Below are 27,135 nucleotides of genomic sequence, written 5' to 3' on the forward strand. Positions count from 1 at the left end.
ATACAATTGATATCTGTATATGTATGGATTGTGATAAGAGTTGTATGAGCCCCTAATAAAATGTACAAAAAGGCTTCCCATAAAGATAGCTACCTACACAGATGGGCTACACCAATTGTCTTCAATATAGATCTTCCATAAAGATCTTCTTCAATAAACATTTCCCACAGACACATGGAGGGTAAACCAGGAAACTTGAATCTCTGAAGAAAGGAAAACAAGTTAGCTAAAATCCAACAGAGAAACTTAAAGGGTGCAACTTACCAAAAAGAGTTCAAGGGGAACAGTGAATCTTATCTGGCCAACCATGAGCTGAACAACTACTCCCATAGGGCAGATCAATTTCCAATACGCCTCTCTCAAGAGAGTTGAGCCATGGCCTTGCTCCCCAACTTGCCAGGTGAATGGAGGAAAACCTGGAACCCAACCTAGTCCACCCAGAGTGGAGTGGCCCCTCTCCCTCACCTCCCTGGGGCACCAGCAAAGAGTGCACCCTCACATTCTGGGGCACTCGAAAGGAGAACCGAGATGGAAATAAAAAACGCACCTTCCGTTCCTCTAACTCAGTGACATCCACCCAGGTGGGCTTGAAGACGTGTTGTACAGCGATTGTTGTTGTCCCCAGTCAAGAAATACTGAATAACAGCCTTCCCTGCCTCCTTGTCGACAAAGGACTCAGTGTGGACCCTCCATACCAGTCACACCTCCGTGTTCTGGTCATAATCCAGCTCAAACTTGGTTCGTGGGTTCAGGCAACTTCCTTAATTTCCGCAGGTGCCAGTTATTATCTTTCCTTTTCTTTCTTTTTAAAAAAAAGTTATTGACATGTGATTTACATATCATACAATTTAAAGAGTTTGATCATTTCAGAGCTGTGCGATCACCACCACAATCAATTTCAGAACATTTTCTTCTTTCTTGTGCTCTTTGTTCTTCACCCCCCTTTTGCCCCCAGCCTCCCCTCTTCTGCTCCTTCCACACAGTCGGAAATAAGGTCACAATAAAACAGAGATAAACCTCAATCAGAAATAAAGAAAACATTAAAAGCTGGAAGAATTTGAAAATAGGGCAAAAGCGAGAGCAAATGATCTGTGTTACATTTCAAGCTGACTACATCGGCCCTAATGGACTTGACTGTGATCCCTTTCTGATAGCAAGGGTCCTCGGATGCCTGACCTATAGTCAGAGGGGCTGACTGGAGACTTCACCCATGGGGGCACCCTGCCGATGGGTTTTGGGCTTCCACAGTCACCCATAACCTTCCCCAAAGCGGGAGTTCAGAACGTATGGTCTAATAGCACTCTTCTTCCAGATTTGGATTGTGCTGTTTACAACCCTTGAATCACACAGGCTGGTGAGCTGCTTCCACTTGGATTTAGCTGACACTTCACTGAAGATGGCTGCTTGTTTTAAGACAAGCTTTCACGACGCCAGATGCTTCTTCGTCACACTTCGCTAGAACACCCATTTCTTCAGTGATCTCCCCATGAGAATGAGGGGGAAAAGAGGCTGCTACATATCTGTGTCTGATATTCAGGGTCCACCTTAAATGAGTCCTTTGTTGACAAAGTGGTAGGAAAGGCTTTTTGGCTGTCTGAATTACTTTGTTGCTGGTCAAATTTAAGCCAATGATATTTTCTCTAACATCTTCCAAAATGTTTCTTTTTTAGTGCCCACCTCTCTGCCCTCCTGATTTTCTGTTGCCTTCTCCCCAGTTCAATATGGATACGTACTTCTCCGGCCTTTGGCCTCCCAACCCCACCCTTTCTCCCACAGTGTCCCCTGAGCCAAATTCATTTGGCACCTCAAGACTCTCATTTGCACATATTCCTTTTCAGACATAAATCATAAAAGAGTAAAATAATCTGGTGATTAGTACAATGGTGTTAAATATTAAGGTGTCAATACTTACTACTCCTGGGCATTTGAAGCAAGAGTCCTAGAAATAACCCAAGTACAAAGTAAAAAAAAAAAAAAGAAACAATTAACCTTTAGAGAACCAGGGAGCTAACGATGGTAGAATTTTGGATGAAATAAAATGTATACAGCTCCTTAAGTCCCATCACACGCATAAAGAATACTTGGTTGACTAGTTGACCTTGAAGAACCCCATTTGTAGCCACATTACAGATAGCTTAAAACATGCAAATTACAAAATATAAGTCAGTAGCATCTTATACAGATTACGGTGCTTGGCAAACAACAACAACAACAAAACAACTTGAGGGCCAAGATGGCAGCATCTAGACATTGCTTTCCTGAAGGGAGCAGCTCGTTGCTAGGGACATCAATGATGAAGCAGTGTAACTGTTTAGAGATGAGTCTACAGGAATGAACGATTAAGTTAACCTACACCGGATGTGAATTATAAAATACAGACACTAAAAGACATTCTAGAAATTATCAAAAGCAGGAGTCCCCTTGATAAGTATTCAGATAAGTCAGATTACAAATCAAATGTTTTTCCTCATATTATACCATCTCTCACGTCGCCCCTTGCAATATTACTGGTTCTCCAGTTCCTATCAATCTTAATTGCCTGCTTAGAAAAAAACCACTCTGATGAGTACTGCCATGGAAGCAAAAGTGAAATTGATCTTCTAATAAATCTGTTCTGTCTCCCACAAGCCCAGTCGTTAAGTACACAAGGCAATTTATTCAATTATCATCAATCTTTTTGCAATATGATTTGTGGGTGACAAAAAAATAATACACATAAAAGTGGTTTTGATGCTTGTGATGTTCATATATAAACACATCAGCTCACTAAATTCTCTGATTTAGGCACCGAACCCCAGACATTCCTCGTGGATTGATAACCAGACTAGACTGTTTGCCGAGGTTTATCTGGTTTTAGTTATCACTTTTAATTCAAGTGATAAATATATTTGTCCTCAAAATTCCTTTCCTCCAACTTAAAAAAAACATTTTTATTTTTCAATTGAGAAGAAAGTCATAAGCCAAGTAATATAACTTCCTTTCTTGGCAGATTGAATGAACCAAGCATTTCCAGCACACCCCACCCTTCAAAGTTCATAGGTAATAGAAGTCAACACTAAAATACTGTATGAAGGTTACATCTCTAACTTCTAATGATTGTCGTGATATATATCTTAACAGAAAATTGTTTACTTTCATAATTGTTTTCCTCATGTTGGAGTAATTAAAATAATCTACAATGTTTGGGGAAGTGTGCATGTCATTACGATACCACAAGCAGTTGTAAAAAAATACAAAAGAACTGGATCAAATGTACCGATTTCATGGAAACACATGGCAACACTTTTGAGGCCTTTGTGATGCATATGGTGGTGAAAAAAGCATGACTCTTCTTAGAGCAGCGGTTCTCAACCCGTGGGCCACGACCCCTGTGGGGGTTGAATGACCCTTTCACAAGGGTCGCCTGATTCATAACAATAGCAAAATGACAGTGAGGAAGTAGCAACAAAAATAATTTTATGGTTGGGGAGTTCACCACCACATGAGGAACTGTATTAAAGGTCGTGGCATTGGGAAGGTTGAGAACCGCTGTCACAGAATTTGAGGAATGCAGACTTAAATCGGTGGAGTTCCTGAGAAGCAAGAACAGTTACTATGCTCACTCGGCTGCTGACAGGCTGGTGGGTCAAGCAGAATCATCTAGAAAGGAAAGCCTGGCAGTCTTTTTTTAAATTTTAATCAAACCTATGGTGTACATTCTACTTTGGGCAGAAAATTATATTTGTCAAAACCAGTTCTCATAACTCTTGTATTAGGAGGGTCCTCCTTACCTTTGTGGCCTTACTAAGATAAGCTCTTACTTTTTCCTTGTTATTTTTTGTTTTGACATAAATTTCTTTCTTTTTTATGCATAATTTATTTTTAAATCATTTTATTAGGGGCTCATACAACTCCTATCACAATCCATACATACATGAATTGTGTAAAGCACATTTGTACAGTCATTGCCCTCATCATTCTCAAAACATTTGCTCTCCACCTAAGCACCTGGCATCAGCTCCTCCGTTTTCCCCTCCCTCTTGCTCCCACCTCCCTCAGGCATAAATTTCTTAATATGCTAAATGTACGTGTAACAGAGCATTCTCCATCTCAACATTCTTCACATGAAAAAGTCAAAACCTTCGCTAAGATTTCTTTGAAATCTCTGGCATGAAGCATTCTTCTGGCTACTTCTGCTGATCTGCTCTTCTCTCCCCTCTTGTCCGTTTTCCCATTGTATTCCAGGAGATAGAAACACATCTTGAATTATAAAACTCATCTTCAACCATCAGAACAGTGTCTGGGGTCTTAAAGGATTGTATTCAAACAAGCAGTCACTTAAGCAAGGAGTCAACAAGTCAACATGGAAGAAGCACACCAGCTTGTGGGATCCAGAGATGACAATTACAAAACTCGAATATGGTGAAAAGAAAAGAATCAGAGCTAAAATGGTAAGCACCCAATTTATAGAGGGCGGTGGGGGGACGAGGGGAGCCCTAAAGGTTTCTGCAGAGTATCTAGGGAGGCGGAGCTGCTGGCAGATCCACTCTAGCCACAGACAAGAGTCTCGAACAGCCTTACCATCAGGCAGAGGCCATTGTAATCTTGATTATGCTGGATTGAACTTGATACATGGCCAGTTGACCTCCCTGTAGACTCGACCTGAATTTGTTCTGTGTGCAAGTATCTCTTACTTGCTCCATGACGGAAATTTCTTCCCTGGCTTTTTTAATGTTAATGAAGGTCTTTTTCTTACGCATTATTTGTACTTTTGTTTTTATATTACTATTATTTTATCCTTACCACCTTAGTACGACTTGCTTTTTATTGTCTTCTGTTGGGATTCTCAGCTGTGAAGGCATAGGAGTAGTGGATGCAAACTGAAAATAGTTGAGACAATGGTTATGAGGAATGCAGGGGTAGGGGTAGGGGTGGGTGATAGGGAAGTAAAGGGAATTTGGGGATCAACAGAACTGATTGTGATTGCACAATTCATTTCAAAGGCAATTTAACCATGGGGGAGGGGTATGCTCTGAAACTGATGTGGCAATGATTGTACAATTCTCCTTCAATTGAATGATTGAACGATGGACTTTTATGATATGTAAACTATGTGTCAATAAAACTGTTGGGGAAAGAAAAAATATAACCCCTCAGCTTCTACTCACATTTATGTTCCACACACACACACACACACACACACACACACACACACGTCAACAAGCACATCAAGTGCTCTTTGGTCTAGAGCAGACGTCTGCGAACTGTAGAGATGGAAGAGCCAATCCTGTCCCTCACAACAACTTAAAAATTATTCAAGAGCCAGAAATATATTTTTGCAAACAAATGAAATCACCACTATCTGAATAATATCCTTTGAAATTTTTCTACTGTACTTTAATGGCACTTGTACCTACTGCAAGAGCCGAATGTGGTTCAAGTGCCACGGTTTGCCAACCCCGGATTTAGAAGACGTGTCTAAAAATTTGAAAAAGAAAAGTGCATGGCAGAAAGGACAACAGTATCCTTAAATCATAGATTCAGCCTTGCTTGAAAAAATGTCCTGCTCCCCCCCCACTCCTTTATCACGAGACCTAGGAACCCTGGGGACAGAGTGGTTACAGAGCAGCTGATGACAAAAATCAACAGAAGGCTCACACACCAGGAGAAAGGGAAGGTTCTCTCCTCTTCTGATGCTCAGAATCTCAAAAGACACTTCAACCTGTCCTACAGGGTCATTGAGTGGGTGGCGTGAACCCAGGGTTATTTTTGTAGACTTGTCCCCACAAGATCCTTCCCTTGCTGGCCTCCTTCTCTGGCCCACCTCTTCTCCCCTCTCCATTGCTGCTATTCCTCACTTTTCACACAATGTCTTGTTTGGTCCTTAGAGGCTCACGTGCCATCTCAAGCATTTCAAATCAGATTTCTAAAGAAAGATATCTTCTCACTAAAGATATTTCTAGTGACAATCGTTATAGTAAGTTATTATTTTTGCCACATCACCAGACAATTCCACTATTTCCATCAGCATGGAGAATTATTGCTAATTCAACCATGGCATCGTTCATTGCCTCTGAAAACATAAAGTTCCTTCCCATGCTTTTTCACTTTGTGTAGTGGTCAAACTTCCAGGGCATGTTTCCTCCGGACGCACGGACACAGGGCTGTTGTGAAAAAGAACTGACTGGCATTGAACAACAGCGTGGGTCGGTGGGTGTGAAGCCTCAGGACCACCCAGAGCCCACAGCAGAAGCAGCCGTGGCAGACGCCCCAGTGAAAGCAGTCTCACTGTGCATGCCGTCGAGCTTATTTCAACCAATCCAGACCGGATAGGCTGGGCTAGGACGTTCCCATAGGGCTTCTTCGGTGGTAATCTCTGTGGAAGCAGACACCCGTGTGTTTCTCTGTCCAGGTAAGCAGCGGACACACGAGGGTTCGTTGGTGGTGGAGTGCTTAAACCCTGAACCATCAGAGACCTTACAAATGAAGATGAAAGTAGTCACAAAAATCCCAAGAGTACTTTGTGTGTGCACCCTGGAAAATATTTCAGAGAGTCCATAGGCAGGTTGCCTTTCATACAGTGTCATCTTACTACTCTTGGCAGAGACTATGAAGAGGGCAAAACTGCGAGTATCCAATAGCGCATCTGGAAGGTTATTTGTAAGCTCTAGCTTAATCAACGAGAATGCTATCCTTGATTTGACGGTGAAAGAGGGTTCGTTGGGCATAATTCTTTAATGACTTAGTCCCTGAAGTGGAAATTTGAAGAAAATTCAGCTGCTGTGTATGCACTTCTTACCTGGAAATAACTCATCTCTGGGAAAGGAGTAAAATCCTTGGGGGGTTCAGTGGTTATGCGTCAGGCTGCTAACCTCAATGTCAGTCCTTCCAACTCCCCAGCCGCTCTGTGGGAGATGAGGCTCTCCCTTCCATGGATATTTACAGCCTCAGACTCTCACAGGGCGACTGTCATACAGGGTCACTAAGATTCAGAATCAACTGAACGGCAGTGAGTTTGGTCTTGCTGTGGTTAAAAAAAAACAAAAAGCAAAAACGATTGGCTACTGAAGCCAGTAATATTATGTACTAACTCTAGTGCCCGGTGTTAACAAAGAAGTAAAATGCAAAAACGGCGAAGGCTGGTAAATGTTGGTGTGGGTAGGACAGAATGAGGAGGGCTTGGTGTTAGTCGGGAGACTGGTTTTCCTCTAATAAGCATTATATGACTCATATGGTTAAGATTTTTAAAAGTGAACAAACTCTTCATAAGTTGGGACATATTCAAAATAGTCATTCATGTAAAATCTGTTGCCAGCATACACCGGTATTCATCTTCATCTGTGACTAGAATCTTTTATAATGATTTTCTCAGGGTTATGTATTGACTTTGCAGGTTGCCATTCCACCTCCCACCCCTGCCTGCAGACGTGTTCCATGGGCTGTACTGGAAGCCCTAAAGATCCCGGAGAAGGTCTATGGAGCGATGGTGAAATGTCGGTAGGGATGCCACTGTGGGCCATTTCTTATCCCAGAAGGGCCCCTCTTAATTAACAATAAACAGGCTCATGAGGAGCTCTCCCTGATTTGCAAGAAGCTGCTGGTATTGACATTCCATGCATGCAAATATGCTCAGCCAGGCTTTTAATGAGTTTAAATTCACCTTGATTTCCTCGGAGTATAGAGAGCAACAAATCCTTCTTTTAATATCATAGTCACCTTGTGCCCTAAGCATGGGAATGCCTGGAAGATTCTCTTCCAACACAAATTATGTAAGGTCATGGCAACACTCTATTGAAAAGCCCAGATGAGCAGGTGGTAAGTTTAGGACGCTTATGAACTGCTCTTAATTTTCCAAGCCCATTATGAGGCTCCACAAAGCTCTGGTATCCATTTGTTCAGGAGAAAAAAACAAAGCTTGGACATTGAGACTTCCTGTACAGTAGATGAAACACTAGCATATGTCTAAAAAAAATTAAATGGAGGAAGGAGGAAAAATGAGGAGCTGATATTAAGGGCTCAAGAAGAAAGCAAATGTTTTGAGAATGATGAGGGCAACAAATGTACAAATGGGGTTGACACAAAGGATGTATGTATGGATTGTGATAAGAATTGTACGAGCTCCCAATAAAATGATTTTTTTTAAAAAGAATTACTTAAAAGGAAAAAAGTAACCTATGGTTGTGTATCTCTTTCCCTATCTTAAACAAGCATCCACTCTTCCTTACCTACAGTGAACTCGTAATCTTTGCACCCCTGGTACGTGCCAGTCACAATGTTAGGCCAAATGAACACTGCAGTGAACAACGTCGACATTCAAGGTCAATCCCCAAAGGTAGGGATTTCTAATAGGACATGCAAATCCAAGCCACTCCCAGCAGGATAGGGTATGAGACAGTGCTCCAGCACTGCAGATGACTGTTCTGGCTACTGTCCCGAGCACTGAGTGCCGCTGCGAGAGTGGGTCTACCTGACGATGTCAGAAGGACAAAGAGCAGATATTTTCTGACCATAGCTTTGCTCCTATGAGTGGCATTGGGTTCTGTTGTTGTTAGCTGCTCTCCATTTGCCCCCAACTCATGAGACCTCATGAAAGGCCTTTGGCCCTGTGCCATCCCTATGATTGGCTGTGGACCATTGGGATCCATACAGTTTTTATTTGTTAATTTTAGCAAGTAGTTCACCATTCTAAACATTCCCCCTGAGACCTAGGTAGCAGCATAGAAACACCAGCCTTTACTGGCAGACAGGCGATAGCTGTACCGATGCATTAGGAACATGGGCTGATAACTGCACCCAGCTCTCACCCACACACAGAATGAACTCAGCGCCAACAAGTGGATGCCGACTCAAAGCTACCCTAGAGGACAAGTTAGAACTGCTCCGTGCGTTCTGAGACAGTAGCTCTTTAAAGGAATAGCAAACTCCATCTTTCTCCCTGGGAGCACTAACAGTTTCAAACTACTGGCTTTGCGGTTATCAGTTAAGCAGGTGACCCCTAGGCCCCTGTGGCTCCTTCTCTCTGACATGGAAGGCCCTTCCCTAGTCTAATGAAGAAGCTAAAATTATCATCTGTAACTATTACTTTGTTTACCATACTAATAAAGGCATGCTTAAAAGAAAATAAAAACAGGACTTGGGGGATGGAGAGGTGTTTGGTACAGGTGAACTGGAGCTGCCTTCAACAACAGGAAGGCAGCTATCCTGTGAGGCTCTATAACAGAGCACCCCAGGTAGAATAAAGAGCAAGAATAAGGGTCCAACAAAATGATAATGCTGTTTTCATAATGAACCAGGGCACATACATATAAACCGTAGATATCTGATTGGACTTTGTGCTCATATTTAATCAAAGAACAGTTAGTTCTTATGCCACGGCCTTACTCAATAATCACCCCATGGAGAGAGCCCTGAAGATATGAGTGCTATAGCAAAGTGTGGTGAATCAATGATCAGAATAGCTCCTGGAGACGTCAAGTCTTGTCTCAAAACAAGTAGCTATCTAAGACAGGCTTCAATTAAGTCTACATGGGTGCAGCACATCAGGCTGTGTGAGCCAACGATTATAAATAAGAAAATCCAAATCCAGAGGAGGGAATGGTATCAGAGCCTAAATTCAGAAGACCCATTTTTCAGAAGTTTAAGGGTAACTGGAAAAGACCAAAATCCATTTGCGGGGTCTTCATGAGGATTAAGGTGCTGACCATAGTCCAGAGAGCATTGCACAGCTGATTATGGCAGATGCTGTTAGATTAAAAGGTAACACTACATTTTAATCTCCGTTTGACTCTTTTTAAATTTGTTCCAGTTTTTGATTATTTATTCTTAGTTTCAATTGAGGCTTTTCTCTGTTTTATTTTATCATTGGGGTTTTGTTTCTTGATTTTATTCATTAATTTTTTTCCATATGTGAAATCCAGGGTAAGTAAATCTATGGTGTGGAAACTGAATTAATAATTTCCTAGAGACATGACAGGGGAGATTGCAGGGGAAACGGGGAGTTAACTACAATGAGTACCAGATAGAAGGAAATGTTCTAAAATTGTCTGTGGTGATGATTGCACAACTCTTCTTAATACACATTGGACTGTTAACCACAAGGTCAGTAGTTTGAAACCACTAGCTGCTCCAAGGGAGAAAGATGAGACTTTCTTCTCCCCTAAAGTGTTACGGTCTCAGAAACTCACAGGGAAAGTTCTACCTTGTCCTATAAGGTTGCTGTGAGTCAGACTGACTCATTGACAGGAAGTTTGGTTTGGGGATTGAATTGTATGACTGTGAATTATATGCCAATACAAAAAACCACACAAATTAACAGTTGCATCAACTCACAATAATGCCATGTGTGTACACATAGAAACCCACAGGGTTTTCAATTGCTGATCTTTTGGAAGTAGCTCACCAGTTCTTTCCCTTCGTGCCTGTGGTTGGTCTAGAGTCACTAAAATTTCGGTTAGCATCCTCTGACGTGAATAATTTGTACCACTCAGGGGCTTCATCCACGTGTAAAGGAAAACCCAATGCAGGCAGATTGGTGGTTACAAAGGTCTGACTGAACTGCTACATTCTCTTTAAAGTAAAGGAGCCCGAGTAGGGTAACAGGTGATGAGTAGATGGCTAACCATCAGTTTAACAGTTCAATACCAGCAGTCACTTTGCAGAAGAATGATGGGACTCACTGCTCCCATACATATTTGCACCCTTGTAGCTCCAAAGGGGCAGCTCCGCTACGTCCTATAAGGACGGTGTGCGTTGGAATCCATTTAAAGCAGTTTGGCTTTGGGAGGGAGGGGTTGCAGGATTTCAAAGTGTTTGGTTATAGAAGATTAAGTGAAAGAGGAACAGCCCGGAATTTTTAATAATTTGGGTGACTCATCATGGTAACCAGAACATGAAAATTACCTGTCTCCACTGTAGAATAGGAGACTCAGAAGAGGTCTAATGAGCCCTTCCAGGGGCCACATTCAGGAAATTGGACTATTGTCAGGGGGATGGAGAGCCACACACCTTTAAAGCAGCACAACTGACTATCTTTCAACAGGATTCCACCATCCTTGAAGCGCTGCCTTATTCTTATATAAATTTGCCTTCACTTTGAAACTATTGAATCACCCCTTACCCATAACAAATTCTCCAGTATAATCACCTGGACTTGCTTCATGAGCATTTTTTAAATCACTGAAAAGGCTTTGATCATTTTCTTGCGCTAAAATAGGACTACATAAGAACCTTATGCACCTGCTTCAACTACTTACAAATTCTTAAAGGCACAAGAATAGATCTCATTTTTAATCTGCGGAATGGCTGGCTTTCTTATGGAAGATGGTCAGTGTAAAAGAGTAATAAACGAAAGGAGAGCTTTGGGAAGCCAGCTAAAGAATCCGCTGAGAGATGCTGCTGATAATGACTTGTGAGGAGGCGGGAAAGGTGGAGCTGTTGACTAAGGCAGGATGGAGGGGATAAGGGTGGAGTATAATTAATTGACTGGGGAGATATTTTGAAAATGGAACAGAGGACTTGTCAAATGGATTAAATGGGGTGTGAGGGGAGAGAATAATTTAGAACTCTGGGATTTTGGATTGGCCGACTGGTGGCATTTACTTCAATGGTAAACTATGACAGAGGAACAGATCTTGTAGACCATGGAGATGACGGGGTTCCACTGTGGCAATGCACTGTATGAAAACCAACTAGTCATCAAAGTGAAGTGGTCAGATAGCAATTTTGAAGCATTGTATACCTTCAATAACATGTAGAACCATGAAATTTAATATAATCATAAAGGAATAAAATATATCTTAAAGAGAGAAAGCAGAACAGATAGGAATTCTAGGGCACTGCGATATTGAAAGGTCAAACAGAAGGTCAAGAAAAGTAAACTCGAAGGAGTGGCCAATGATGGAAGACAAAGTCAAATGAAAAGAGTGTCGTGAGATTGAACCACCTTTGTCTAAGGTCTCTGATGAGCAAAATAAGATGTAAAAGTCATAATAGAAACTCCTACAATGGGTTGGGTTTGAGAAGACTATCAACCACATTAGTGATTCTTTCTCATTGCATGAAAGTGGGTTGAACAATGGAGAACCCATTTTCTCCAAGATTTTGTTTAACCCAGTTCAAGGGTCTAAATGAAAAATTAGATGTTGCTGAAAACTTAGTTTTAACCGAAAAAGGAATGAATTTAATAAATATCCATGTGAGGAAACAGCCTAGGGGCCACATCTGACCTCCTGTGGTTAGATAACAGAGGAGAATCCACCTCCACCTTAGCCTCAGGCTACTTTCCATAAGGAAGAGGGGACAGACATACCTCCACAGGCCATCCTTCCATTATCCTAGTCTGACTCCCACTGTTCCCCTCATGGCATTGATAACACATTGCAAAGGAAGTTGCTGACCATGCTCACAGCCATTGGTTTATTAAGGAATGAAAAATTGCCACAGACAGGCCTTGGGCTACAACAACGCCTCTCTACAACTAGAAGCCAAGTGTCTCTCTTTCTGGTCCTCCACCTTTCAGCTACGTGGTCCCTTGGTCTTTGCCTCTGTGGACCAAGAAATCTGCCCGAGGCTCTAGGTCCTAGTCTCATAGCCGCAGCACTGCTCCTCTGTTCTATCAGGCTCCTTGTTTCAGGCCGGGATGTGGAAGAGCTGGTGGACCTTCTTAGACTCTCTGCTACCATTTCTGAGACAACTCCCTTACTCACTGAAGAATAGCCACCCAAACTGGCCAATGTTCTTTTTTATTGCTTCACACACCCTATTGGCATGGTCCCACCCAGTCATTTGATGGGAGTTAGAAAGAGTTGGATAGATGACCCATCCCAACAAATTTCACTTTACCACACCATCATTATCATGTAGGTGATCATCCTTTTAGTGGGATCCTTTGCTGTTATTTTGTTGTTGTTTTTTTTCCTTTGCTGTTATTTTGTGTGATTTTTTTTCATGACTTGAATGGTCACATCATTATTCCCAGAAAGCAGATAGAAAGTTTGAAGGGAAGTTTTATGTTTATAGCCTAAAGTGCCAAATATTGAGGAACGTAAGTAAGAAGACATGAAAAATTATACAGTGGAATCAGATTAATCAACTCTTGTATTAATTTGACCAGAACAACGAGATAGTGAAAGATCTTATATGTATTAGGGGATTTCAAAAAGTGTGTGAAAAAATCCCCATTATATTTCAGTTCCATTTTTTCCCACCGACTGGGACTCCCTCATTTTCAGAGCCAAAGTTGACCTTAAGAAAGCATCAAGTCGAAAGATTACATGAGCAGGGGAAGGAAAAACACTGGGGACAAAAAAGATATCTCCTACTTCTAATTCTTTTTGTGCTAAGCATAGAAATTCGAAGCCAAGTAGAGCTCAAATATATAGAATAGTGAGTGGGTAACTTCACATTTCTCTGACCTTACAGTTTAGCCAAGATCAGATTAAGATTCGGTCTTCCCTTGTTTAGAACAAAATGATAGTAGGGTGATTTGAGAGGGGCTTGGAGGAGAGTTTATATCCTGTCCTTTTTATAGTCTTAGTGAATTCTCAGAAAGAATGGAAATGTGGGAGAGCAGAGAAAACAACATGCCAATCAATTATGAAGATAAGAATATAGAGTAATAGTCTAGAAATAAGAAGGTACAGACAATAGAAAACGCTCCGAATGCTTTCCCCATTTGAGCCTATTACTAGTATCTCAACACTTCTGTGTTCCCTCAAAGCACCTTGCTGGCGGATGCTATCATCGTCCCCTGAGTTACAAGTAGCTCTTGTCCCCACACAAAGACAGACCAGAACAGACTCAAACACACCAGTGCTCATGACAATGGTGGGACTGGGCGGCATTTCTTCCTATTGTGTTGTAAGGTGTCATCGGGTCAGTTCTGATTCACAGTGACCCTAATACAACTGGATGATGGTCCTGAGCCTTCATCACCATTGTTCTTATGTTGAAGTCCAAGTCACAGATGTCCGAGTCAAAGGTGATCGTATGGCAAGGACCAGCAACAAGAACATAGGAATATTAAAAGAGTACAACGAGGAGACGGGGTCACAAAGCAAGGAGAAGGGAAATTCGTAGATGAGGAGCTGTTCAACGGTATCTATTGCTGTATTATGTTAGCTGTTGTATATTTTTTAAGTAAATAAAATTTCAATAAAGATTTGTTTGTTTTTGAAAAGGTTGTCTGTTGCCATAGGTTCTTCAGTGTCTTTGATGGGACTTTGGGGTCCAATATTAGGAGCTGCCATGCTGAAATTATCGCACGATTTTTCCACGGAAGTTTCCACTTGCAGTTCTGACTATTTGGAGCAGGAGAAGAGCCAGAGGAAGCAGGAGTTGAAATGTCAAGTACACAAAACAAAATACCACGTTTCAATGGTTTTCTGCCAGGAACTAGGCATAAGTCTGGCAAGGAAGCTGGTTTAGCAGAATTTCAATCGATTTGCACAGTTGGATTTTACACACACAAAAATTCCAAACTCTGGGCCACTCCAATGACCTCTATCTAAAATTCCTTAAGCCATTCTCCTTTTATCCCTTACTCAGGGGCGGGGGGCGGGGAGGAGCTGTACTCTTTAAATGAATCAAAGACAGAACCCAATCTGTGGTACCAGTGCTTGTTGCTGCCTGGGTCGATAAAATAGATACCAAAACAAAACTAATCTAGAGTTTTACTTTTTTGGCTTAAAGTAAAATAAAATATTGATATGAAAATAGTATTATTAATTCATAGGAACTTATTGAAACAGCAGGCAGCAGATATTATGATAAATAAATGATTATGGCTTAACTGACAATAATTTGGGCTCTGACTTCCATTTGTTCAGATGATCATTAATGGGTCTGTCGGGGACAATGAATTTTCTGGACTCAGTTTGACTGTATAACATGCTAGGTCTTTAGGTTTACCATAAATTCTTGAGTATAAGACAGCCTGAAAAATCAGGTGAGGTGCCTAATTTTACCACAAAAACTGCAATACAAATGTGCTTAAAATTTTGGCTTATACATGGGAATATATGGTAAGTGTATCTGTCTACATAATCTGCCTTTCAGGTCGCTCAAGAAAATGTTGCATGCACATGTTGGCTGAGGTGAATTTGCTGTATTCTGTTTCTGAAAGATGTATGAAGCATAGCCAGACCCTGGAGAAGAAGTTAAACTGGTTTTCACACTTTGTTCAGAGGTCAAATTTCAGTGCAGCTCCACCTTAGTTAGAATGGCCTCCTCCAAGGCAAGGCAGTCTCAAGCCGGAAAAATGAAAAACTTAGAAGAAATAATAGATGCTATTTTCTCCACCAAGTCCATATTAGCTGGACATCATAGTACCATTGCTAATCAAGGAACATTCCTCCTTGTCTCACAGGTCATAGATAGAGGATAGACAGATAGATAGACAGACAGACATGTAGGTAGGTAGATGGATAACTGCTGTCTAGTCAACTCTGACTTATGACAATCTGATGTATGACAGATCAGAAAATTGTCTGGCCCCAAGCACTCCTCACCACGTTAAAGGCCATCATTGTAGCTCCTATGTCAATCTCACTGGGGTTTTCTTAAGCTAGCTGACCCACTGCTTCACCTAACATGGTGTCATGTTCTAGCAAATGATTGCCCCAGATGGTGTACCCAAATCAAGTGAATTGGACAATGTTTTGTTATGATCCATTTGGATTTCATTGGTTACTTTTCAGAAGTAGGCCACCAATCTTTTCTTCCTTTTTTATCTTCGTGTGTTTGGTAGCTCAGCTAAAATCTGTCCACCATGTGTGAACCTGCTGGTATTTAAAATACTGGTGACATAGTTTTCAACACCAAAGCCAAATACCAGCCACCACCATACAACAAACCAAGAGACAAGTGGCGGGGTTCCAGCTGTCTCTCTCTTACACCGTCTATGTGAGCTTGGGCTAATGGAATTTAAAATTTTTCTATTTTCCTGACATAAAACAGGCAAATTAAATGATATGACCTAATTATACAGTTGTAGTTTTCTACAAGAATAGGAGGAGGGAACAGGTTTTGTCCATCTGAGGTGTTTTCATGCATCGATTATGAACTTTAGCTGTACCCACAAATCTTGTCATGCTTGTGCAGCCACCTCTGGGGTGAAACAAAGGGACTCCTTCCTGCTGTGTGGGCTCAGGACCCAGCAGGGCAGGCAAGCCAAGCAATATGCTTTTCCATCGGAAAGGAGAGTAGGCATTCATGACCTGGCTGCAGTTATTGAAAGTGAATTGTAGCTGGCTGCAGGTGAGGAGAATGCCTGGCATCACACACAGTGGTCAGGACCCTTGCTTCCCATCTTAGTCACCGAAGACCAGTTTGCTCGGGCTGAACTCCTCTCATGGAGCCAGGGAGAAGAGTCAGAAATGATTCACGTGGGACCTGAAAACAACTTGGAGTCTCTCTCTGAGAGCTCACCAGACAAAGTGGGATGTTACATAAAGGTATTTGTCTTCCACGAAGGAATGAGCTCATGGGTCAAAGCTGGCTGGTCAGGCTGTGTTGAGACGCCTTCAAACCATATGCTTGTGGCAGCTGGTGGCTCCCTGGGCATGTTGGGGTTTCTTGGCTCCCCAAGGAATTGGCTTCAGCTTGGCTCAACCTGAGTAAACATGACCACCAGGCAGAGGCAGCTCAAATGAGCAGAAATGCAACCTAACAAGACTAGCCCTTCATAGGCCACTGGCTTCCAAAAAAGACCTCAGTAATATACTCATCTGGCGGGGTAAAACAGTTACTTGAAGATGCATAGACCCGGCTTACATTTAAGAAACAACAGTGGGAAATACTTTTTCTGAGAGCTGGCTGGCATGCAGAAATCCTCTTGTGAGTTTAAAAAATGCCCTTGATTACTGCGCTTACTGCAGCTGCTAATCTGGGAAAGATGGCGTCTTCTGTGAAGCCTTTCTAGAGAACACTCTCAAGAAAGATGGAAACAGACTGTAATAGAAAACAACAAATACAAAAACAAACAAATAAAAAACTCCCATGTCTTTCTTGATAACAAGACTTTCCAGTATCTTTCACTGAAGTTGTCCTCTCCAATCAACAAAGACGTGCTTAAACCTAAGCCTACAGGTTATAAGGTAAGACAAATACTACTCCAGCTAGAAGAAATATCTTGTGAGGAGAAAAGAGAACACTCAAATGGCAATGAAGAAATCTGGGTTTTATCCCAGCTCAGTTCTTACTCTGAGTTCTAGTATCATTATGGGTTCTGACTGAATCGCCCTGGGCACGGGGAAGAGCAAGTAAGTGGCCTTACTTGTCATTTCTCGGTGGTGTAGTCTTCTGCAGACTTTTTAAATGCTCTGAATTTGTTTTTCTTCCTTAAAAATCAGGCAGAAAAACAACGACCTCACTAGATTGTTGTGAGGATCAAATAAAATGTCAGTGTGCAGCTTGTTTCACTTTAAGGAGATTTTCACTACGCAGATGCCAATGTCATTGTGGTAGACAGTCCTTCATGTATACACCAAACTGAGCCAATTTCACCTAAACCCACAGAGAGCCTGTCTTTCCAGCCTGCTTGTGCATGTAGAATTGCGTGCCTAAGTTCTGGCCGGAAGAAAGTATCCGGATAGGTGGTCTTATTGTCAAGATCTTACTGTCAGGCCCATCACAAGGGACCCACAGGACGGTCCTGGAAGCGCAGGGCTCTGGAACATGTGCCACAAAGGAGAGGACTGGGGTGATAGGCTCCTTTGAACCCTTAGAGGGTAACTCAGGGGACCCTATGCTGGGCATCCCACTGTACTGGGCCAAGTTAGCATTATGAGGTAAAGTGGTTAAGATTTAGGAAGTGCAAGTCAAAGAAGTTCGCCCAAATAATACATTTACTAGTTATGTGACTTCCAACTAACCAGGGCTTTGAACCAGGTCGTTGTTTGTTTTTTTTAAAAATTACCTGCTGAGAATTTGCTTCTCCACCCCAAATATACTGACTCAGAATGTACATTTTAAACAAGATCTTCTTTATAAGCATGGGGTTGGACCAATATGTCCCAGTTTGAATCTCTGGGACAACCTTAACATCTCCATCCTTGTTCCCTCATGACTAAAACGGGACGACTGGGTGTGTTCAATTTTCCTGTAAAAGGTTGCTGTGCAAGTTGGGAGAATCTTACCCTGGGAGCTCCTCTTAATTGTCTCTCCTGTTTTATAAAGTGTGGAAATACACATTGTCCTTGAAGAACCAGGGGACAAGTTGCTTTAGGGGTGGGGCTCAGTGCATGTTTTTAAATGGCCCCGGGTGACTTTGAAGAAGCAAGTGCTAAAAAACACAAAGGTGACTGAATTTAGCACTTGGCCACACCTATGTACGTTCAAAAAGAACCAGGAAAGAACTCCTGGTTAACAGAGAGTCCGAAGAAACACACCTTTGCTTCTAACCACTTTCTTCTGTTTCCTGCCCCTGAGGTCATTCAGAGGCCTGGAGACAGGTCCAGGTCTGACCCTGACTAGATAGAAATCAAACCACAATCCTTAAATGCCTTGGATCGATCCAGCATCAAGTGAAAACCTTGGGTCTGAACACACTGTGGGTTTTCTTTCATGTGTTCGTTCTTAGAGACCCAGCTCTGCGCAGGTGCTTCCTCCCTTGCCTGTCCTCAGATCACGATTTTTGTGCTCTTACAACTGTGGGGAGCCCTTAGAGCTCACTCAAGTTCACACATCATTGCCAGATTCCCCCGGCGGTCTGGCTTTCCTTGCAGCCCTGCCGCTGTGCCTGTCCCTTCCAGAGACTGCTTCCTCCCTGTCTCCCTGTGTTTCTGACTTGAGACCTTGGCTCTTCCAAGCCAACTCCATGTGGCAAGGCAGGCAGGACCCAAGTCCTCACTGAGCACATTGCCTGACATGTGTGGGCTGAAGTCATGTGGAAAACCAGATGAAAGATGCCCACCATACTTGTACGCCCGTAGTTGCCAACACTCTGAAACGTAGAGTGAAGTCGCCTACTGTCCTAGAGCACACATTTGCAGCCTGCTCAGCTTAAAAGTAAAGTCAAAGTCAAAGTAAAATGTCACCAGGTTGTCATTCTTTGTTCCACGTATACGGTGGGTGGATACTCCCCACCCGCACAGACCCAAACCATTCTCTCCCGGCAGCAAAACAAGCAACCAGACTCGGGCCTCCTGACCCCTTCTTGTGGTCTTCTCGGGTTTTCTTTCCTGAGAGTGCCTTTTCTTTTGGCTTCTTTTCTGAAAGTCGTGGTGATTCCATTCTCTAAGTTTCACGTCCCTTGCTGGAGACTCAGGCTCACTTCCAGGAAAGCACAACTCATGTCCAGTTACCATCCATCTATCAGCAGTGGTTTGTATTTGGCTTGATGAACAGATTTTGGCTCATGTCCAGTTACCATCCATCTATCAGCAGTGGTTTGTATTTGGCTTGATGAACAGATTTTGGCAGATCTTACAATCTAAGATAGACTAGGAAGAAAGACCTGGCCAATCTACTTCCAGAAATCAGCACAGGAAACCCATCTGGACCCAATGGTTCAGACAGTGACTAATCCCCATGAGCTAGGGGTCCACACAGCAGCAGTTAACAAAAATAGGCCTGTTTTCTATTGTCTCCCAGCTTAAAAATATAACTATTGATTAGCTATTAATTAGTACAAATGACATCATACATTTACTTCCCAGGCAATTTATTTTCAATTACTCTTGGAAGTTTTATCTCAGCCTACGACCAAAGAATTTACCACCAGGGTTTCAAACAACTTCATTCTGCTTCAACCTGCTACCAATCATTTGCATTTCCACCCCATTCTGAATAGATCTTGTTACAATGTAGATTCTGATTGTGTGTATACAGGGTACCGGGAAAAACTGGACCACTGGGAAACCCCAGAAATTAGCCTGTGGGGTTCCCCTTTGTACAATAGAAGCAGTAAGAATTGGGCTGTCCTATGAGACCCGAAGGAGCTGGTGGCAGAGTGGGTTACAAGCGGGGTTGCAAACCAGAAGAGTGGTAATTTGAAAAGGCCAGCCACCCCACTGGAGAAAGACGGAGCTTCCTACTCCCATAAGAAGAATTAGAGCCTTGGAAGCCTATGGGGCATCTCTACTCTGTGCTCTCGGGTCACCGTGAATCAGAGCCAGCTTCATGGCAGGGCGCTGACTAAGAAGCCAAGCAGACTGCTGACACCACCCTGACAGCCGAGGCACAGGTGACCCAGGGGGAACGTTCACGCCATTTTAGAAGAGAAGGCCAGCAGTGTACTAGAGTCGAATAAAAATAGTTACATTCTTGTGCAAGAATAGTCGGTGAAGATCTCTGACACGGAAACTAACAAGTAGGCTTTTTCAATAATCTCAAAGTCTTTTCATTGTTATATTTAAGAGAATACACAGTTGAATCATGCTTAACATTGCTTTTTGTGGGAAATAATTAGTGCGGATAAAATAGTTTCAGGTCTGATTTTATCTGTAGTTGACAGTCATAAGCATGTACAAAAGACAGCACACGGTAAAGATAGCTTTCTACTAATAGGGCATAATGGCTTCTCTAAAATCTTTACTAGCTATTACTGAAGGCTAATGTACAGAGAATATGCCACCTTAAATGACCTTATTAATGTATTAGTTCTACTAGTATCTCCAATAAGAAGCAAAATTATGCCATTTTAAACACATACAAGTTGTACAAAATTCTCCATATAAAATGTGCTCACTTAGGTTCTCAGGCTGTCGGGCAAACTTCCAGATCAGGTAATAGAGATGTTCTAGAAGAAATGGTTTCTTCTGCTCTGAAGGCAATGTTTGTTGCTTGAACTTGCTCTGGGAGAATCCTTTACCAAACTTAAGAGTTTGTAGGACTAATTTTTATCATTCTTTTTTATATGTTAAAAATATATAGTTATCATCAGGGCCATAGAAAACTTTCATTTATAAATTTCCATTTTCTACAATGATGTCTAAACCCTAGAATGTACGTCTTTTTTTTTTTTAATCTAAGCACTGATGACTCCAAGAACTCTTTGGTACTTTTGATATTTATCTGAGCAGACAAGTGAGTGAATGTACTCAGTGTCTCTCATCTTATTCTTATTGCCACAAGAAATAACTTGCCCCCCTCCCAAAAAGTATGTGTGTTGGATAGACTATATATGTATAGGTAGGTTCAGGTGAGTCCATATGTATACATAGCTAGAAGTACCTATCTACCTTAACTCCAGAAGAAGAAGACCAGCCATTCGTAGATGCTACCACTACTACCTGTTCTGATTATGGTCACAATAGTTGCACCCTGATAGATCAGGAGGAAAACACAGAAAAGAAAAAATACAAGTCTGGAAAAAATCCACATACATTGGAGCAAATGAGACTAGAAGATACTCAGAGACTTTTACCCTGAGATACATTTGAAACCTGAAGGCAAAATGATTCCTCAAGTTTACCTTTTAGTGAAATAACAGATTGGCACAAAAAAAACATAAATAAAGGACAGTATTCATGAGTTTGGTAGTCTATTGAAAATCTGTCAATATGAGGGGGCAATTACTCTGAAGTCAAGAGGAGAGGATAGGAAGCTAAATCATTCCTACCACCATCGGGCTGATGCCAACTCACATTGGCCTCCTAGGAAAGGATCAACCGGCCCCCAGTGGGTGTCTGAGATGGCTAACCCTTTAGGTGAGTGAAAGGCCTTGTCTTTCTCCCAAGGATGGCTGACCTTCACAAGGCCGACCTTGTGGTTGACAGCACACCGCATAGCCATTCACCACAAGGGCCCCTGTTTGAGTGACCCTACAGGAAAGGAGAGAACTGCCCCCTTGAGGCTTTCCGATTTTCCTTCTTGATCGAAGTGGACAGCTTCACCCTTCTCCCAAGGCGTGACTGGTGATTTCAACCCACTGACCTTGTGGTTAGTCGTTCAATATGTGACCCCCTGTGTCACCAGGGCTCCTTAACAGGAAGATATGAGGGCAGCACAACAGAGTACTGGAAACAGAACAACCCAAACTCAATCAAACAGATTGTTGACACATTGTGAAAACATATGCCTAACGCCACCAGAACAATTTGATAGAAATTCTCAAATGGGAAACTAATTGTCTGTGTAAACTAACTCTGTCTCTCTCTCTCTCTCTCTCTCTCTCTCTCTCTCTCTCTCTCTCTCTCTCTCTCTCTCTCTCTCTCTCTCACACACACACACACACACACACACACAGAATTACTTTAAAAAACAATGAAGTGTCTGTATCATTGAATTAAAAACTGAACGAACTCTCGACACAGTCCCGGCATATGGATTGTTGTTGTTAGGGGCCATCAAGTCCGTTCTGAATTAACGCAATGAAACAACTGCATAAAAACTTCCCCAGTCCGATGTCAGCTTCCCAAGAGTTCCTGTGTTTGAGGCCACTGTAGCAACCACTGCGTCATTTAATGCTCTTTGTTTTTCAAATATAATTTTAACAGGTTTATTGACATATAAGTTATATTCCAGAACATCCAGTGGTTTAAGGATTTTTAAACTGCGGTGCAGTCATGAAAACAATCAATCTCAAAAGTTCCTTTTTGCTTGCACTCCTTGTTATTAGCTCTCCGTTTGCCCCGACCTCGCCTGCCGTACCCCTTGAGGCTCTCCCTCCACTCTGAGGAGCTTCTACTTTACCGAGCACGCCGTCCTTCTCAGGGATTGATTCTTCCGGATCACATGGACGATGGACAAAAACCAAAGACACGCCATCTTCGCTTGTAAGGAGCATTCTGGCTGTACAACAATGTTTCTACAGTCTTCCTTATTCAGCATTCAGTTTCCCATGCACACAAAGTGGTTGAAAATACTGTTGCGTGGGTAAGGCACACCTAGTTTTCTAAGGGCTATGTTTTCTTTTGAACTTGCCCTAAAATACCAGTCCTCCTTACTTCTGCATCCCTATGACTCGGCGATGTAGCAGAATGCTTCTAACCTAGTATGTACACCATACGTGTCAATGGCTTTATTAACTAACGGCGTAAAATCATTCCAAACACTAGACTTCTTTATCGAGTCAAGAAGCATAACCTCCAGCAGTCAATAAAAAAGTAAGTAACGGGAGACTATGAATAGGCTTAATTAACACACATAATACTTCATCCAACATCAATGAATACACAATCTTCTCAAAAGCACATATAACAGTCAACAAGATGGACTCCATTCTGGACTGTCAAACACACTTTCAAAAAGGTAAAAAAATAGAAATCACACCAAGTATATTCTCAGATCACAAAGGAATAAACTAGAAATCAATAACAAGAAATAGCTTTTTAAAAAAATCCTCATAATCTTGGAGATTAAACAACATACTTTGGAAGCTCACCTGGGCCAAGGATGTCAAAAGAAAATGTTTTATAAACTTTTTGAACTAAATTAAAATGCAACTATAACTCACTAAAATTTATTGGATACAGCAAAAATAGAACTTAGAGGGAAATTAATATATTGAATGAATATATTGGATATAGAAATATCTTAAAAACAAGAGAAATGTGGGTGAATGGAGACAGAGGATGGTGTAAGATATGAAAATAATAATAATTTTTAATTTATCCAGGGGTCTCAAGAGTAGGAGGGTTGAGGAGGGAGTCAAAAAAAAAGAGCTGATAACCAAGGGCTCAAGTAGAAAGAAAATGTTTTGAAAATGATGATGATAACATATGTACAAATGTGCTTGATACAATTGATGTATGTATTGTTATAAGAGCTGTAAGAGCCCCCAATAAAAGGATTTATATAAAAAAGAATAAACAAAAAATCTGAAATCAATAATCTAAGAATCTACATTAGAAAACACCCCTCCCAAAAGAGACAATTAACTCCAAAGTAAGTGAAAGACAATAATAATACAATTTAGACAAGAAATCAATGAAGTGAAAATAGGATATTTAAATAGAGAAAACAATGGCATCAAATGCTGGGGGTTGGGGGGAGGGAAGCAATGTATCGGTTAAACTCTACATAGACTAACCAAAAAAAGTGAGGGTGAAAGGTGAGCATGACAATTTATCCATGACTCCACAACAGCCATTACTGTAATGGCTTCCTGGTCAAGTTCAGAGTCTGGAAAGGTGATTAATATCATCAAGTACATTTCAAGGTCAACCCAAGTGTGGTAAATTATACTCACAGCCTTCATTTTTCACCTTTTCTTTTATTCACAGTTCCTTCTGCAAAAGGGTATAGAAAATGTCCCAACCACTTTGCCTTGTCACTTGCTTGGACCCATAGCATGACATGTAAGTGATTCTATGCGTATCCTAAGCCGAGGACTCAAATGACTGTGTACAGAGCCACTTACTTTCTTGTAGTTCTACCATTGACGTGTGAAGACCACAGGGTCTCCCAGCACCAGGGGAAGAGAAAGAGAAGGGCTGCTATCATAGCCAAGCCCATCGCAGCCCTGAAGAGAGGCCATCACATGCAGCCTGCAGGAGCAAGCGGCCCAGAGCTCTTTCACGAAGGATCCTAGCCAAGATCAGACAAGGCCAGGTGCATGCCTGATAATTAAATGGCCGGTGCTTTCAACCCACTGAGCTTTGGAGTGCTTACTTTGCTACTGATACAGCAAGTAAAGACATCCCAGAAGAACCGCGGGATTGTGTGTGTCAGGATAGGAGCTGATCAGCTCAGCCTTTATCAAATGACTATTGATTTTCAGCGTGGTTAAACTAATGTCGTACTGACTTCTCTCAGAAAGTCGCCTTCACTGTTGATAACTTATATACCCAAAGTATCCATTAAGGTTTCGTTTTTTCCTTTCAGTCTTGTTATCTGGGATGCACGTTCGTAAAGATTGTGAGCTCTAAGCAGTGCAGTTTGGATGGCCTCTTATGGCTGCCTGGCACAGCATTCTGCAGTCCACCCACACTGAGGAAGACATTTGTTCTCAGAGCAGTACTGGGTAGAACAGGGCACAGAAAATATGCATCAGCCTCCTCTCACTGAACTCCTTGGATGTTCAATAAATCCCTATTCTCCTTTATTGGAAATCTATACTAGAAAGCACACTTTTGTCCGTTTTTGTTGTAAAATTTTTTCTTAGTTTGTTCCCCTCTGAATGTTCTGTTTTAGGCTGGATTCAAAGAAAGAGCTATTCTGACATTTCTGGAACAGCAAGATTTAGTGACAAACTGAGGTAGGCCTGGAACGTGGAGAGGAGTAGAACTTTCTAATTTTCCATATGTCTATCTTTGTAAGCATGCATTAGTTTTTTCCGTCAATGTGACTTTCACTTTGGGCTTTGAGTTGCCGCCTGGAAAAATCCCTCTCCTCCCTCATATCACCATGACAGGCACTGCTCCCTGAGAGCAACATCACTTTCCTGACTCCTAATGCAATGTCCACAGAATTGTTTCCAACACTGTCTCATGAGCCAATTCTAGTCTGTCTAATTTCTTTCATATCCCATCCTCTGTTTATATGAGTAACTTATTTTTAAAAATTCACCAGACAATTGGAGTTAATCCCATAGTTGTAAGGTATCTCCTATGTCCTAAAAATTGTATCCAACACCGCAATGCATGTGATAATGCATGAGGAGAAACCAAATGCTCTAGGAATTCTTATACTTAAATTGTTTTTTAAATGGGAAAAAGTTTCTTCAACATATGGCACTGGATCTCTACATGCAAAAGAATGATGTTGGACCTCATATCATATATGCAAACTACCTGAAAATTAATCTGTACTTAAGAACGTGTCATAAGCTTCTTGAAAGAAGAAGAGTGATATAACTTCAAGACCTTGTTTTCACAATGAATTCTTACATGCCATTAGAAGCATGAGCGATAAAAGGAAACAGACGTCAACAAAACTAACTGCCATGCATCAAAAGCCTCTGAGAAATGAAAACAACTTATAGAAAGGTAGAAAATATCGGTTAACCATATATTTCATAAGCATTTAATATCCAGAATATATAACGAACAATACAACTCAACACCAAAATGATAAACAGCCATGTTTTAAAAAGGGCAAAGGTATTGAAAACATTTCTTCAAAGGAAATACAGAAAAGGCATCAAGATGTTCAGTGCCATCAAGGGAATACAAATTTAAACCATGTTGAAATATCATTTCATATCCATTAGGGTGGTTATTATCATAAAGTAAAACAAAACAGCAGGAAAGAGCATGTGTTGGTGATGACATTAGAATCCTCATGCATCACTGCTGAGAATGTAAGATGGCGCATCTGTTACAAAAAATAGTTGGGTAGTTTTTCAAAATATAAGATATAATTACCACACAACCCCAAATTCCCTCTCTAGGTGCATATGCAAATACTTGAAAGGAGCTCAAACAGATACTGTACACTAAAGTCCATTACCTACATAGCTAAAAGGTGCCCATTACCAGATGAGTCAACAAACACAATGTGGAGCATCAATATGTGCTTGTACGTAGGCACGTATGTACACAAACTCTTCAACCAAATAGAAGAGTGAATTCCTGATGCATGCCATGCTAGGGAATACCTAACAGTGAAATAAGTCAAACACCAAAGGACAGATATTTGTATGATCCCACTTAAATAAAACATCCAGAATAGGCAGATCCATAGAGACAAAAAAATAATTAGTGATGGCCAAGGGCTGGGGGCACTGGAGGGAGTTACATAATGTCTTGCTAACCACAAGGTCCACAGGTCAAAGCCAGCAGCTGCTCTGTAGGGTGAAGATGAGGCTCTGCCCCTTTAGAGATATATACACTTGGAAACTCAAAGGGCAGTTCTGCTCTGCTCTGCAGGGTCACTGTGAATCAGAACAGACTCAATGGCAAAGCGTCTGTTTTCTGATCAGAGGGCAATGGAAGTTATGTTTATGTCTGAGGTAATAAAAGCCTTTCTGGTGATGGTTTTACAACATGATGAGTACACTTAATGTCACTGACTTGTATACTTAATGATTAAAATCGAGGGCTTGGGGTGTTTTTGTTGTTATTATATTTCTTATATGAGGGGGTTTAAGAAGGTTTGTGGGGAAAAAGAAATGCATAGCGGGGGAACAGGGCACTCCCACCCAAGGGAAGGATATTATTTATATCTCCACAGGGAAAGAGGGACCAGACTTCAACCTGGTGCTTCAAGATGTGAATGCAACATGCCGGCAGGAAGCAGGGAACCAGTAGAGAGGTCGGAAGGGCTGGCCCCAAT

This window comes from Tenrec ecaudatus, chromosome 5 (assembly GCF_050624435.1).
Source record: "Tenrec ecaudatus isolate mTenEca1 chromosome 5, mTenEca1.hap1, whole genome shotgun sequence".
Taxonomy (NCBI): Eukaryota; Metazoa; Chordata; class Mammalia; order Afrosoricida; family Tenrecidae; genus Tenrec; species Tenrec ecaudatus.